This window comes from Rhineura floridana, chromosome 1 (assembly GCF_030035675.1).
Source record: "Rhineura floridana isolate rRhiFlo1 chromosome 1, rRhiFlo1.hap2, whole genome shotgun sequence".
Lineage (NCBI taxonomy): Eukaryota > Metazoa > Chordata > Lepidosauria > Squamata > Rhineuridae > Rhineura > Rhineura floridana.
The window spans coordinates 58184143-58198153 of NC_084480.1; the positions used below are offsets into that span (position 1 = coordinate 58184143).

The 14011-nt window shown below is 43.9% G+C and overlaps 1 long non-coding RNA gene across 1 annotated transcript in view; it reads right to left on the minus strand.

Moving 5' to 3' along the window:
* The window catches only part of LOC133384476 (uncharacterized), a 113980-nt gene that overhangs the window by 40243 nt on the left and 59726 nt on the right, over positions 1 to 14011 (minus strand). The window lies entirely within an intron of this gene.

A 14011-nucleotide genomic window follows, 5' to 3' on the forward strand; every position in this document is an offset into this window, starting at 1 on the left:
GTGGGAGCAGGCAATTGGTCTGCTTCATCATGTCCCTCAAGAGGGTGGGATAAAGAGCAAAAAGTCAAAGGAGTCTTCACAGGCTAGAACAGAAGCGACACTCACCAAGTGACTTCATGTAAGCTGCCCAGAGAACATTTTGTTACAGGTGGCATACAAATATCTTTGATAAATAATCATCAGGGGATATAGTAGCAAATTTTGCAGTGCAGGAACTCACAATGAGAACCCCTATAGCAACACTCGCAAGGAGAGTCCATAATGCAAGAAGGTAATCCATTATTATGATTCACCCACCCACTGACCCCCCAAATAGCAGCAGTATATAGCATAATACCCAGTTTATTAGCAGCAGCATGACTGCATTCCTATTCATAGTTTCCTGGGTCTCTGGGAGTAAGCTCCATTGAACTCAGTGATACTTACTAGGGGTAGGGGAGGAAACCACAGAACTCAGATTCCAGAGCAGACTCTCCTGAGTCAATCCAGGTAAATCATGATCCAGATCAGTTCGAGTCCATTTTAGAATCTGCAGTCCTGTGGATCCCTTTACAAGGTTTTAGAGGGCTGCAGCACTGCCTCTTAACATTTTATCAGGTGGGGGTTGTCTTATGAAAAGCTCCAAGGTTGCATACAGACCATACATTTAAAGCACATTTAAAGTGCATGACTTCTGTCCACAAAATAAATACTGGGAACTGTAGTTTATCCCTTCAAGAGCTACAATTCCCAGCACACTTAACAAACTACAGTTCCCAAGATTCTTTGGGGGAAGTCATGTGTTTTAAATGTATGGTGTGTATGCAGCCCAAAACAGATAATCCAGCCACCTACAGCCTAGACTAGTTAGTGCGCAGAGATCATTGCTACCATGTGCTTGAATACTAGAGAAGTAGTTCCCCAGGCAGCAATGGGACTCAGTGACATTCTGTCACTCTCCGAGGGTATTATACAGAAAAAGTGGCTGGCATCTTGCAGTAGAGACTTCAAAATCCATCATCTGGACAAGGGTTGAACCACATAGTAACTGTTAAGAAAGTGTTGAGCGGGTGGGGCCATGAGGAGAAGAACCTGAAATCTCACACTCTGCTACAAACTTCCTCAAAGTGGTAGCAAACAAAATTTCAGATGGGTCAACATGGCCCACAGAAAAAGGGCACAGAACAGAAACACTGGGTGCCATGAACAGGGGACTTGTACTCAACAGCTGACACTGAATCACATTTAGCTGAACAATAATGACTTCTGATGAATGAAAATTAGAGCTGCCAGACTTTTAAAGACGTTTTAGCCAAATTTATTGTTTTGACTTTCAACCAATTAATTAACAATTACGTTTCCTTGCTGCATAACTGCAATAAAGGTGCTCTTCAAAGATTCTGTATGGCTGTGACAGTTTCAATTAAATATGACAAACCTTAAATGAAAACAAACAAACCAACCAACAAAAACAACCCCTCCTTGTTCGGAGAAAGGACGGCCACCTTGTTCCTTGCACATCTTCAAAGCAGACTGGATCACCCTCTGAGCTGTGAGACTACAGTATATGGGGGGGGGTAGACCAGAGGTGGGGAGCCTTTCTTCAGCCCAAGGGCCTTTGGGGCCGCACACCAACAGTGGGTAGGGCAAGAGCCAAAAAGTGGGAGGAACAATGAATGTACAGTAGGCTAGTTTCTACTCCCACTCCCATTCCCACACTCCTCTCTGTCCCCCATCCAGGCAAATGAGTTATTAGCAGAATTCAAGAGCATACTCCAGCCAGGCAAAAACACTACAGGACAGCGTGAAGCAAGGCTAGTGAGGGTTATGGTCTTGGGAAAGAGAGTGTATCTGGGGAGAGGTGTGGTTAGACCTGGCTCTAGCAGTGGGCCGGGTGGGGCACCAGCCAAGGGCCCAGGAGCTAGGGATGGGAAGGTCTGTCAAGTTCAGTTCTCTCCGTTTCTCATTTTTCCAATCTTAAATTCAGTTCTCCACATTTATGCAGTAATTTGTGATTTTTTTAAAAAAATCCTCATGAAAATTCTCCAGTATTTTTATACAAATTTCTCCTACTAAACACATTTTTGTAGGCAGTTTTGACTGATGTACACATTTGTGCATGCCATTTCTAATCATATAATGCATGTTATTTTCACTCATATATTCATTTTTATGTGCACTTTTCCCTAACATTTGCATTTTTCTAAACTTTTGATAGATTCTGCTTCAAACACAAACTGAACCCAATTTCTCACCCATCCCTACCAGGAGTCCAGAGGGGCCCCTCACTGGCCCCAAGTCACCTCGCTGGCAGATCCAGTTTATGGATGGCACTATCTTATCTTATCTGAAGCATTCATGGGTAACGTGACACAGGCAAGGCAGACAAGGGGAGGCAAATTGTGGCAGCAATGGTGGAAATGGCAGTGATGGCGGTGATGAGAGGGGCAGGGGTGGCAGGAGAGGCGACAGGGGACAGCAGGGGGGCTGAGCAAGTGGGCGAGCAAGCAGCAGCAACAAGAAGGCCATAAGGTAAGTGGTGGAGGTGGGACGGCAATGAATGCTAGGAGGGGCAGTTTAGGGAACTGCTTGGGAGTGGGGCAGTGTTGGTGACCCATGGGGGGAAAGGGTGAAGTTTGGCAACCCATGGGGGAGGGGGTAGATTTGGTGACCCATTGGGGGAAGAACTCCAGCAACCTGTGGGGGGTGAAAGGAGGGCAGCTTCAGCAACCCATGGGAGGGGAAAAGGGGGGATAGCTTTGGTGACCCATTGGGGAAAGGGGATTTGGCAAGCAGGGGGTTGGAGGGAGCTTTGGAGATCCATGTGCAGTGGGGTCTGGTGACCCATGTGGGAGTGGAGGTCTCTGCCCCTCTGTGGTGGTGGGGTGGGGGGCCTCTGGTGGTGGGGAAAGGTTGGTGAGGGGTGGGAGAGTCGAAAGGGCACCTGACAGAGGTAGTACAGGTGGGGGGAGTACTAGGAAGAACCTGGCAGAGGAAGTGAGGGGGTTCTGTAGGGTGGGGTGTAGATGGGGTTGGCAAGCAAAGCGAGCAGAAGCAGCAGCCCCAGTACATATAATACAAATGGAAACATCACACTGCAGCTTGCAGCACCACAGACAGGTGGCACTGCAGCATGATGACTTCCATTCTCTCCTGCATGCCACTCATGCCACCCACCACTGCCCACCTCAGCAAGCAGGCAAGGCAGCAGTGGCAGCAGCCTTGGCAAGTGAGCAAGTGGGCAGCCTAGACACAGCAGTAGTGCTGGCAGCAGCCTGGGCGGCTGGGTGGGAGACCAGTGTGCAGCCTAGGCATGCTGCATGTTGACAAAGTTTGTCTGTGGCGGAAGCAGCCTGGGTGGGTGAGAGGAAGGCCAGTATGTGGCCTAGGTGTGCAGCAGAGTAGTAGAGTTTGTCTGGGGCAGTGGCGGCAGCAGAACAGGCTGGGCAAGTGAGTTGGCAAGGGGAGTGAGGGTGCCTAGCAGCGGCAGGAGGTGGCGATGGGAGTTGGGTGTTGGAGTGCCTGGAGTGCCTGGAGCATAGGCAGGGGGTTGGCGAGCAAAGCAGGCCGTGGGGCAGATCTCCCTAGTACTTTAAAGGGGTGGGGCCAACAGGGAGGAGGAGAGTGGTCTGAGTGGAGATATGAAGGCCCGGGAGAAAAAAGCCCCCCAAAATGGGGGGGGGAATCTGGGTTTCCACCTTTTTTCCCTGAAGCCTTTTTTGTTTTGTTTTTTTAAAAAAACAAAAAAGGGGGGTGTTCAATATTGTTCCATCCCCTCCCCCGGGCCTTCACCTCTCTAGGTTTGAGGAGGAAAACAAAGAGAGTACTGGTAGCCTGTGCCCAAGAGCCCCCAGATATCTGGAGCTGACTCTGGGTTTGGCTGGTGAGGGGTGTGGGCTGGGAACAGTCCTAAGGGCCAGACAGAGAGGTCTACATGGCTGCTTTTGGCCCCTGGGCCTGACGTTTCTACCCATGCTCAAGACAACTGAACCTAACCATGCTGCTGTTCTTTTCTTCTTCCAGCCAACCAGTTTTCTTTAGCCATGATTTGCAATGTATCACCTTGTTAATAGTGCCAAGTGGTTTCATGCATATAGCTTACTATTTACCATGCCAGAAGTGCCGAGCACCCTTTTCATAGAGCACTGATATGGCTGGAATGCATAGCTTTTTCTTTCTCTGAGATCTCCATGCTTTTCTCAAGTAAAGCTACTCTTTTGGAGCATTGTATATAACACTACAGAACCTTTACCTGTTTGACTGCTGGGCGTCCTAAAATCTGTGGTTTATTATTTCTTTTCAGGGAATGAGGGCAGGTAAAGAAGTGAGCCTGCTCATGTGCACTCCTGGCTAACACATAAAAGTTTATAACCTTGCTCCACCTCACTACAGTTATCACAGCAGGAGTCCCCTGTGCTGCTTACAGGCAGAAGAAAGTTTTCCTTCTAGATCTTGTCTCTGTGAGCAACAGTAGTCAAAATTGAGGACCTGGACACAGAAAGAACCCCACTAAAGAGGCCATTTCTGATGTAGGTGTTTGAAACTAGCACGTCCGTTTAGCTGCAGTGTGAGGGCTTATCTAAACGGAGTGGGATAATCCACGGTTTCCATATTCGGTTTGTCATCTGATAGTCCTCACTTTGCCTTTTAGTTCGCTCTTTCCCAATTACGCATGCAGCGGTAAGACCCCTACATTCTTTTCGCTTTTCCCAAGCTCTGCCTCTAAAACCTCCCCTATCAACCAATTGGTCAGCAAAAAAATGACGTATGCTCCTCTCCCCCTTTGCAACAAAGCACAATATGGCTGTAAAGGAGTTCTCGCCGCAGAAGGAAAGGGAGAAGGAGGGGGGTGGTCGGTTTCAGCCTGCCTCAGAAAACTTTGTCAATTTCATTCTACTGGCTGGGGTTTTTGTTTCGAATCATTTCGCAGCGGGAAGGAAAGGGAGTGGGGGGGTGACACATTTCTTGCTTTTTTGGAGAAATAAGTGCAATTGCCAGCGTGTGTATCTCCTTAAATATCCATAAAGGCAGAAAAGCATACATTCGTTTAACCGTAATATCGCAAATACAAACAAGAAAGGGGCTGCTGGTCGGTTTCATGCCTGCCTCTGGAAAGCTTTGTCAATTTCATTCTACTTGCTGGGGTTTTTGTTTCAAATCATTTCACTGTGGGAAGGAAAGGGAGAAGGAGGGGGGGGTGACACGTTTCTTGCTGTATGGTTCTCCAGTCTCTATGGTTCCGGGCAGCAGGGACGCTGTAGCAAACCACTCATATGCAGGGCAGGGAATGCCCATTACTTTCAACGGATAGAACTGGGGGCAGAAAAGCCCATGGGTAGACCTGGCGTCTGGAAAGTCTATGCATTTCAATGGGTAGACCAGGCCACCAGGTCTACCCATTTGAAGCCTGCTTGCTTTCTTGTTTGTATTTGTGATATTACGCTTATGTATGCTTTTCTGCCTTTATCGAATGTATGCTTTTCTGCCTTTATGGATATTTAAGGAGATACACACGCTGGCAATTGCACTTATTTCTCCAAAAAAGCAAGAAACGTGTCACCCCCCTCCTTCTTCCTTTTCTTCCCGTGGCGAAATGATTTGAAACAAAAACCCCAGCGAGTAGAATGGAATTGACAAAGCTTTCCGGAGGCAGGCGTGAAACCGACCAGCAGCCCCTTTCTCGCTTGCTGTGCATTGCAGATCTCACCCAGAGCAGCCGCCCAGTTTGCAGGCTGGCAAAAAATAAAATGCATCTACACAGTAGTTGCAGACCCCCCCCCAACACCCCACCATTGCGATAATTGGTTCAATTTTCCCGGGCTTATTCTCGCACATGTGCAAAAGTGCAGATACATGATTGGCTGGAATGAGGAGAAGGGGCAAGGGGAAACGCCCAAGAACCACCCATCAGCTGTAAAGTCCGCGGTATTGCATCCTACCTCCTGAAGGCACAGTGGATGATTCCCGATTTTAAACAGCAAATTGCATTTTTGCCGGTATAGCAAGGAGCGAATTTAACCCGCGAAAATGCGTAACAGCGCGAGACGTCATTTGGACGACCGAAAAATAATGAACACACATAGCGGGCATGTCACACATTTTACAGTCATCTGGATGAGCCCTGAGTGTCTGCCTCCCCCTATCCTTCCCATTCTGACTTTTAGCCTGTGTCGGAGAACAGCAATTGGGATGGAGATTGTCATGCTTTGCCTGAATGTGTGTTTTGTGGTTGATCAGTACCACAACCTGTTCAGGTCAGTCACCAACAAATCATGAGGACTGGTAATGTCCAAAGTGGGCAGGATTGAGTTAAGATCTTTTTCTGCCAGAATCAACAACAGCGTGCAATCTGGCAAGGCTGGGAAAGAGGTATGGTCTGGGAAGAGACCTGAGGGCCGGACAGAGAGGCCTGGAGGGCCACATTTGGTCCCCAGGCCTGAGGTTTCCCATCCTTTCACAATTTAGTTTCCCTAGTCTCTTCTACATATCTGTGTCCTTAATTTAATAGCTGGACATCACAGCAGACCACGGCCACCATGTATGCTAGCAACCCAGAAACTGGAATGAGCAAATGAGAAATGCTTTGGGTCTTGCAGAAAGAATTGTCGAGGGACCAATTAATGCAGCTTTACCACAGATTTAGTGCTGCCATGGTAGTATAGCAAGAGGATCAGAAGCTTTGTCTGGGTTTTGTATTTATACCAATAAGAGAACAATGTAGCCAGAAGCTGAAGTTCACAGAATTTGGTTTGGGTCATATTTATAATGCTTCCTTGACACTGTTCAGTGCTGTCAAATCCTGGTTTTAACCTATAAAGCCTTACATGGCTTGGGACCACAATACCTGTTGGAACGCCTCTCCCGATATGAACCTACCCGGACACTTCATTTGACATCGAAGGCCCTCCTCCGGGTGCCTACTCAGAGGGAAGCTTGGAGAATGGCAACAAGAAAAAGGGCCTTCCCAGTGGTGGCCCCCGAACTGTGGAACGATCTCCCTGTCGAGGTACGCCTGGCGCCAACATTACTATCTTTTCGGCGCCAGGTTAAAACCTTCCTCTTCTCCCAGGCATTTTAGCATTTTAACATTTTAACTTCTATGTTTTAACTTTTTAACATTTAATTCAGCATTTTAGTATACCAGCATTTTCGTAGTTTAGTATGTTTAAATAGTTTTCTTTGTGCTTATTGTATATTGAAGTTTTACTGTTGTGAACCGCCCAGAGAGCTTCGGCTATGGGGCGGTATAGAAATTTAATAAATATAAATATATAAATATAAATATATAAACTAATCATAACCCACATCATGCACACAGCATACACCCACCTCTGCTCATTTCATGCAATTGTTGAATTGAGCCAGTAAATTTCTCATCCAGCTTAAATCACATTTGTGACCTTTCTGCATTCCTTTCAGTTTAAATTTGAGAGTGATCACTAGGCAATTGTGAGCAGAATGGGGGGGGGGGGTAGGTTCCTAAGCTCCTTTCACCTGTTAGAATTCTTTCTCCAGTTACCAGTTCCAGAAATGCATTGAAGTTCACCAGACCTATTTCACCTGCTCTCTTGATTATAACCTCAAAATGTTACTACATTTCACCTCCATCACTGACATCTTCCCGTCTGCGTTTCCAGATATTATTACATTGTCTTTCTTGATGGTTCCTCAGGTAGCCATGACTATTGTGCAACAGGGAGCAAGGGAGACATCTCCAGCTTTACAAGCTGCTAAATCTTTACGCAGGTGTGTTTGAGACAAGCACAGCAGAAATTAAGTTATCCACTGCAAAAGTTAGACAATATGGACTGCATACCCAGAGGAGCAATTAGCACAGGCTTGGGAATAATCAAACATATCTGAAAAATAAACAGAGCTCTTGTTCATGTTGAACTTCAAATCCCAGTTACACTGCAGAACACAGATGTTAATCCCTTAAAAGAAACTGGCACCTTTGGGTTATAATTAAATCATGCACACTCCACATGACCATATAGTTTTCCTTATAGCATCATTTTATCCTTTGCTTAGAAAATGCTCCTTAAGCCATCAATATTTACCACTTACCTACAAAATCAATGCCATATGACAATAAAATAGTAACATCTCTTATCTTCATTATTATATTCCAATTAAAGGCCACACTTTCCAAACAAAGAAGAATAATCTGATTCTCACCATATAAAACAGATGTCTCCAGAGTACAACTGGATTTCCTGCCCTGGTATCATAGTGTTTTTAGTTGAATCTACAGCTGTATTTTTCCCACATTCGGGATCTTTCCCATTCCTTTCCTTTCTACAGCTGTGTTCCATGCTGCCCCCACAAAACCAAACAGCACTAATTTCTTACAACATCCCAAAAGCACTTTGCAAGACCTAGCTGGAGGTACTGTTGCAGCCCTCGCACATGTTTCTTCATATGAACTGGATCAGATCAAAGGCCCACCTAGTTCAGCATCCTATTCTCACAGTAGACAACCAGATGCCTATCAAGGCCAGCCTGGGTGGCTGCCTGGGGCGCCAAGCTGAAGGGGCGCTGTGCTGAGCTCACTGGCTGTGTTTTTTCAATGTACTGTCTGCAGTGAGCTAGGGTGGCAAAAAGCAATCATCTATAACCTTTTCTCAAGGTTCTACAGGTTGTTTGGGTACTAACTAAAAAAATGATCTGCCTTCAATTAGCTTTAAAGTATTTTCTTTTTCAACTTCCACTTTAATGTAATTTGTGCTTGTAAAAATCAGTGTAACACAGCTTAATTTGAGGCACTGTTATGAAGCACTTAGTTCTTCAAGTACTATAAATACTATAAGCACTATATAAATAATAATAAAATATTTTTATTTATAACTTTTCTTTATTATTTTTAAAGATAAAAATAATGGACACTAAAATAAAGAAAGCTAATCAAAAGATAGGAGTTGCTGCAAGACAAAAAATAGTGATAGTTCTGGTGTGTTACATAGTACACTGCCACTGGTCAGAATGTGGCTTCTCGAATGTTGGCTTGTGCAAACTGTAGCACAGTGGCTGAAAGATCAAGGTTTTGAGCAATGTCGTTCTCGATGGGTTGGATAGCAAGTTGTGCAATGTCACGCTCAGTGGATATGAGCCTCTCATCTGCATTGGTAGATCTCAAGTATGTTTTGATGACCTTCAGTTTTGTGAAGCTACACTTGCCACTGACAACTGTAACTGGAAGTGTCAGGAGAATTCATAATGTTACCCAGACATCTGGGAAGACATCAGTCATTTTGGTATCATATAATTGTGACATAATGGGACCTCTCCCTGGCTGTGAGGAAGTAAATATTTTACATAGTTGTGTATACAACAGAATATATGCTAATTTGAGGCTTAAGCTAGCTGTAAAATGTATCCTTGGAAGGAAGGGAGGGAGGAGCCTGCTTATTAGCTAGGCCTCCAGCCTGACTCTAAGGGAATCTAAACCAATCACAGTAAGCTAAAATATTTATGTCTAGGCAGCAACAGAGATGAGATTGATCAGGCAGGTTGATGATTGGCCCAGCTAGTTACAGAGTTTGTTGTAAAGAGAGAAGGAACAGGGAAAGCTTTAAAGAGGGATTCTGTGGCAGGGCAGACAGCCCCTTCTTGTCACTGAAAGAACTCCAGGTCTTCCAGGGAAAGAGTTCAAGTAGTGAGTGAGTGAACTAAGATTTCCACCTAAGATTTCCAGGGAAGGTGCCACTGAAGAGTAATTTTCTGTAGCAGTTACCACAGGGAAAGGTGTAGGGGTGGTGTGAGGCCAGGCCTTAAGGGAAGAAGCCTTCCTGAGTGAGCAGTGGAGAAGGCCAGCAGCAGGTCACAACCAGAAGACTTGTGAGACTGAGCCCCAGGAAGTAGAAAGAAGCTATGCCAGAAGTGGTTTGGAATTTGGAGAAGGTACTCAGGAGAACCAAAACCTGATCTCTGTTCCCATATCCCCATGTATGAAGAAAGGAAGCACATCAATCATTTTGCTTGATCCCAGGGCAGAGAGGAGCTGCAGGTGAGAATTGTGACATGTAGTCCATGCATGCAGTAATTTTTTGATATGGCTCCCCGCTTTGTGCACACATGTATGGGTCTTTGCAGGGGGCAGCAGCAGGGCCCCCAACATCACACCTGCAGTAGGCCCCATAAACCCTCTGGAAGACCCTGCAAAGCTGACCAATTGGGCGGAGGGCTGAGATGCCAAAGGCACTCCACCCCCAGAACACTATTTATCCCATCCCAGCCCTGCCTATGGGACAAGTAAGACCTGAGTGCAACAGCATTTTCCCCACTTGTAATTCCCAGCAACTAGTATTCAGAGGCATACTCCCTCTGACAATGAAGGCAGAACATAGCCAACATGGCTAATAGCCATTGTTAGCCTTACCTTCCATGAATTCATCTAATTCTCTTTTAAAGCCATCTATATGACATTGCCTTACACCGAATCAGACCACTGGTATATCTGGCTAAGTATTGCCTGTACTGACTGGCTGGAGCACTCCAGGGTTTATATTATTATTATATATTATTTATTATTTCAATTTATATACCGCCCTTAGCAGAATAGCTCTCAGGGCGGTGAACAAACAAGATAAAATACAATATATCATAGTAAAAAATCACAAAAACATGTACAAACAAACAACAGAAAGCACAACAAAAATGAAATACAACACAAATTAAGAAGGATACATATTAAAAGTAGAAAGATTAAGAAAATTAAAAGATTAAATTCAGACAGGAATCTTTCCCAACCCTACTTGGACAAAGCACATAAGAACTCCAACTTTTTGCCAGTAAAGTCTTGTTTGTGTGACATGGTATATAGAATGAACACATGGAGAAATGGGGGGGGGGGTCATGGCCACTGGCCTCAACCCTGACCTCCATGCATTCATCAGAACTTCTAAATAGAGCCTACCTGTTTATAAACTGCACGTGCATAAGCTCTGCCCGCATGAGCTGCGATAAAATCACACAAAGAGAACCTATGCACATACAGTTTAGACACATGTAGGTTTTGTTCAGAAATTCTGATGAGTGCACGGAGATTAGCATGTGTTTTTAAATTGTTTTTAATTTTTAAAAATTGTGTTTTTAAATTGTTTTTTTTGTTTTAAAATTTGTATATTTGTTTTTATTGTTTTTAATTGCTGTAAACCGCCTAGAGAGCTTTGGCTATGGGGCGGTATATAAATGTAATAAATAAATAAATAAATTAGGGGTAGGATCAGTGGGCATCATTCCAAACTTCAGTGCATTGTGTTCAGGGCATTGTTAGGGGGTGGCCTGGGGCACTTGAGCCCCATGGCTTTTGTACTGGGCCCCACATCTCTTGCCCTTCTGTTTAAAACTTTTTTGTTTGCTTTGCTTACAGCGCTGCTGGGCATGTTGCAGAGTACATGCCAGTAAGATGCCAACCACCTTAATTTGTCAAGTCACTGCAATTTACAGGTGGGTCCCTCCTCTACTGTGGTGCTCATTTTGTAGAATGAGCTCCTTCTGGAGATCAGATGAGCACTAACGATGGGCTGCTTTTGCAGACATTTAAAGATCTTTCCATTAACCCATGCTTCTCCTGACTGCTGATATTGTTTTTTCCCTTCTTTTTTTTTTGGCTATAGTTGCTCGAATTGCATTACCATGAGCTGGTTGTTTTAATTGTTGTCATTTATTTAAGTGCCTTTTTGTGTATATGATGAACCACTTTGAGATTTATAAATAAAAAGTGGTATGTACGTTTTTGAAAAATAAAATAAATATATCTGATATAATTTTTTAATGCAAATGTGTGTCGTGGACCTCTGCCCTGAAACTTTTAAAACTTCTATGACATCCCCCTGGTTCATACTGAACACCACATCATGTCGCATAAACATGGTTTAATAAATGTGTGCATCATCCTGTCCCCATTTGTTATGACATTTCTTCGCATTTGAAGCATTGCCATGCTTCTGTGACATCTCTGAAATGTGATGGATGCACATATCCTCACAAACTCATCTAAGAAATCTGTAGCACACGTTATTTCATATATGTCAAATGCATAGGTAGATAGATAGATAGATAGATAGATAGATAGATAGATAGATAGATAGATAGATAGATAGATACTATTGTGCCCCTACTGTTTCCTGTTGTACGCATATCTGGTATTCAGGCATATCATTGCAAACCATAAAGCAATCCTAAAAGGCATACCATCCAAGTAAACTTTAATAAACTCTAAACTCCAGCTGGCTGGGAATTCAAAAATCATTTTTTTAATTTATAATATTTTGATACTGCCTTTAAAGGTAAAAACCTTGTGAAGAAACAGTAAAATATATGGAAAATACAATTCACTGAAAGAGCAATATTAAAATAACATTCCAAATGGAAGTAAAAAGATAAGTAATAGCTGAAGCCATAACTGTAAACTATGAAATCAATTAAAATCAGTTTGAAGCTTCAAGATTTTTATGGGGCATTTAAAAATGGTCACGGAGGAAGCCAGGCATATCCTCCTGCAGAAAGGCATTCTATAAAGATAGGGCCACCACAGAAAAGTCCCTGACTTATGCCTCCCAGTCTGATGGATCTTATTGGTGAATGTTTTCTCTGTCCTATAGTAATAGAGTTTACAATGAATTGTGTAAGAAGAAAGTGACAATGGAACAATTCAATCCCATTCTCAACAAAACTTGAGCCCCATGTTTTGTTTTATTGCATCTAATATTAACTTTAGGAAAAAATTATTCACATCTACTACTAGAATGTAACACCTATATTATACTGATCTGTGATATTTAAGCTGCTATGTGATCTCAAGAACAATCACATAGTTCACATTTTTATGTAACCTCACTGCAATTATTTCTACTCAACTTGCATTTGGGGAAGGAGGGGAAACCCTTGTATTCACTGGTATTCCGTAAATATCAGTGCTGGGTATAAAACTATAATAGGGATGACTTATTGACTGAAATAGTGGTAATCCATAGCCCAACAAAGGTACAACAGTTATTGACTTAAATGGAGCTGGATTGTACAACTGCTTTCTTTTACTATATCCAGCAATATATTCTTTTGGATAGTCTACCAAAAAAGAAGATGAATTTCAGACAAGCATCTTTCTTCACCCATCCCTCCTTTCTCCTTCTCTACCCTGACAAAGCATTGACTTGATCTAAGAGTGATTTGAAGTACGGCTGCTTCAGCTATGCTGTTCTCTGTGGCCTGATTCTGAGAATCATCATTTAGGTCAAGAATTGCAGCTGCTGTTGCAGGGCTTTTTCCCTATCTCATTGTATCAGGTGTCAGCTGATGCTCCAAGGCCTGTCATCTCATTGATGGGCTGTGACATAAGGTGATGTTACATGAAGCAACAAGGCAGAAAGATAAAAGAAAACCTTCAGCCATGGACACTGCCTGATATATGTTCTTATCTATTTGCCCCCTTCCCTTCCTCCAAGGAACTATGGGCTGTAGCGTGAAAGCTGAATGGAGTTATCCTAATTAAAGCTGCAACACAGGGAAGAAGTAAGAAGAACACCAACAAACATGCAAAAAAGGTAATTGCACAGCCCATAGCTGGGAAATCAAGAGGCAAGACAAGATGAAGTGTGGGTAAATCAAGTGCCACGTTTATTTAAATAAAGCCAATTAAGTTGATTGTATAACAAATGATCTGCAGAGAAAAGTGCAGGACCGAACTCTTACCTAATTGAGCGAGGACACCCTGCCATGGAAAAGGGGGTACTCTAAGCCCAATCCCCTTATCTGGGCCTCATCCCCGCAGGGTGGTTAGGGAGGCCTTCCTGCTCCACCCCCCCCAGGCCACACAACTCTTAAGTGGGTGTTACAGGTTAGCCCCAAAGGTGAACCTTATCCTGCCAACAGGCCTCACAACCCGAAAGGCAAGCCTCAGGTCGCACATTTCATCTTAAAGGGTGCCTAAGGGTGCTCACCAAACCCTACCCTGTGAAATTCCCGTACATATCCACCAAACGTGACCAAATTAACCTATTTACAGGATTAAACTACTTGGCCAGGCAAC